Below are 2904 nucleotides of genomic sequence, written 5' to 3'. Positions count from 1 at the left end.
CACACACACACACACACACACACACACACACACACACACACACACACACACTATTATTTATATACTTACCGCTATTTTACCAGGCAAGTATCCACCCTCATTTAAGGTTGTTACCACCCATGGTGGGCGCCTTACTGTTAGATGAGTTTAATGCCTTTTAAGACTTTTAAAGGATACTCAAGAACCTTAATGAAGCTCAAATCTTTGGTGACCTTAGGATCACGTCTCTGATTTTTGCAGATGATGTGGTCCTGTTGGCTTCATGAGATCCTGATCTTCAGCTCTCACTGGAGCGGTTCGCAGCCGAGTGTGAAGCGGCCTGGTGCCTTCTCCAGGTCGGGGAGGAGGTCCTGCCCCAAGTGGAGGAGTTTTAAGTATCTCAGGTTCTTGTTCACGAATGAGGGAAGAATGGAGCGGGAGATCGACAGGTGGATTGCTGCTGTGTCTGCAGTGATGCGGGCGTTGTACCGGTCTGTGGTGGTGAAGAGAGAGCTGAGCCAGAAGGCGAAGCTCTCGATTTACTAGTCGGTCTACGTTCCTACCCTCATCTATGGTCATGAGCTTTGGGTAGTGACGGAAAGAACACAGATACAAGTGTCCGAAATGAGTTTCCTTCGCAGGGTGTCTGGGCTCTCCCTTGAGAAGCTCAGTCATCCAGGAGGGACTCAGAGTACAGCCGCTGCTCCTCCACGTCCAGAGGAGCCAGTTGAGGTTCATCTGATTAGGATGCCTCCTGGACACCTTCCTGGTGAGGTGTTCCGGGCACGTCCCGCTGGGAGGAGGCCCAGATGAAGACCCAGGACACACTGGAGGGTCTACGTTTCTCGGCTGGCCAGGGAACACCTTGGGATTCCCCCAGACGAACTGGACCAAGTGGCTGGGGAGAGGGAGGTCTGGGTCTCTCTGCTTAGGCTGCTGCCCCCATGACCCGACCCCGGATAAGCAGAAGAAAACGGATGAACAAATTACTTTGACCCGGAGTTCTTGAAGCTCGGACATTCCAAAACAACATGAATGACCGTGAGCTGGAGAAGAGTCAAGCCAGAATGTGATGGACTGAGTGATGGCAGGACTCCGACCAATGGAAACATGTCTCACATCCTCAGTTAGAGGCCCTGCCCAGATTTGTACTTGGCAAAAGCTTGACTTAAGTAAAACAGAGGACAGTCTGAGATTTGTAACAAAAGAAAGAATTCAACTTTCAAAACAAAGCTTCTTTTTTCATAAGAGAAACTGTAAAATGATTTTTGTAAATATTTTACTTTCAGAAAAACGATTGCACTTTTAAAGGTTTGTAACAGGTTTATTTATGGTAAGGGGGACTTTTTACTTGACACTTTTGCCAATATACTGTATTGTTGCTTCTCCTTTAAATTCACAATTTGTTCTAAATGACTTATAATTTTGTGAATGTTTTTATACAGTGACCTGAGATGACGTTCGTCTCAGGTCAAACTCGGGGCTGAATTTAAATATGTTATTTTGACTGAAATTACCTTTTGCTTGATTGATTAATTAAGACACAATTCCATTATCTAACTTGATGGTGATAATGAACCAGCAGGTGGCGCTGCAGCCCTCAGTATACAGGGTTGACCATGAAGTTAGATGGTGGAGATTAATTCGATTTGAACTCACAATGATTTATTTATAACAACAAATTATTACTCAACTGACATGCTCAACTCAGCTCACATATGAGAAGTTTTTTGGACTGCAGAAAGCTGGCTTCGTGCATCACTATAAAACATCTAAGATTCAGTATACATATTTCAAAATAAAATCACGCCTACGTTAAAGATGGATGGCGGTAAAAAAAAACGTTTGGAGGAATTACTCAGCGGTGTTGCTTTTATATTTTCTGAATCGTCGCTCCAAACCTATTTTATAAAAGAAAATCGATTTATAACTCCATTGTAAACGAGAATTATTTTGAAAGGACACCCGGAAGTAGACTCGACCTATATGTTCAGCTTGACGTCGTGTTTGTTGGGTCTCGCTGCTCTGCATCAGTCTCAGTGCAGTCTTCAGTCCGCGGAACCCAGCAGGTAAGAACTCTGTTTTTATTTAGTTCCGAACGATATATTGAAACAAACAGAATAAAAATAAATAAAGTTTTAGGGGAATAGCGCGTGTTTTTAGTTTTCTGTGGTGAAAAAAAAAAAACATCTGACAAGTTTTGTTACATAATTCACAGTTTGTTTTTGTCATGAAAACCTAACTAGATTAGCTTTAACGACATGATTTAGTTTCCTGGTAACTTTATCATGTAGAATATTCATCTTACTTCATGAAGTAATGTTTTTTGTCGAGTTTATCAAATTAACATTTTAAAAAGTTGAATATAGAATGATGTATTTAGTGTCTTATATGAATATGATGTAAGCCGAATTTATGTCCAACATCAAAACTGTCTTACTGTTGTAAAACATATACCTGACAGTTTAGTGGGTGTGCGGGATTGTAAAACTGGATTAAAACGTCAGAAATGACAGTAGAGTCAGTCCACTGCAAGGCGTCTAACGCACTTTTCTCCGCTCATCTCCAACAAGTCTGAACTGTCAAAGTAAACAGATGCCTTCCCTTGACTGCAGCTTTTAAACCCTGTGAGATTAAAGGCTTTATTAGCTGAACTCCTCTGAACCACCACCGGTGCTCGTGCTGATCTGGACTTCTTTACATCCAGAGTTAGTCTGACGGAAGCCTGCTGCAGTTGTTTGTTGCTTGGCGAGGTGCCTGTCTGGTTTTAGATCATGTGTCAGAGCAGAGATATGCATTGGCATCAGCTGCTTTAGAAGCTGCACAATGATCTACAGCCAGGGGAGTCCAGAGGAGAAACTGGACCACACAGACTCCGCTGTCTTTACACTCCAACTCATGAGCGTCAGAACCATTTTAAAAGTG

General features: G+C 42.7%; 1 protein-coding gene across 1 annotated transcript in view; it reads left to right on the top strand.

Moving 5' to 3' along the window:
* Window positions 1-1967: 1967 nt before the first annotated feature.
* LOC106530214 (caskin-2) overlaps window positions 1968-2904 on the top strand; it is a gene marked incomplete at its 3' end in the record, with an annotated part of 60220 nt that continues 59283 nt past the window's right edge. Inside the window, 1 exon segment of the mRNA XM_014025799.1 lies at window positions 1968-2048.

Source organism: Austrofundulus limnaeus, unplaced genomic scaffold, assembly GCF_001266775.1.
Source record: "Austrofundulus limnaeus strain Quisiro unplaced genomic scaffold, Austrofundulus_limnaeus-1.0 Scaffold500, whole genome shotgun sequence".
Classification (NCBI taxonomy): domain Eukaryota; kingdom Metazoa; phylum Chordata; class Actinopteri; order Cyprinodontiformes; family Rivulidae; genus Austrofundulus; species Austrofundulus limnaeus.
Note: the sequence above shows the minus strand (reverse complement) of the source record. Positions and strands in the feature narration are given on the sequence as shown.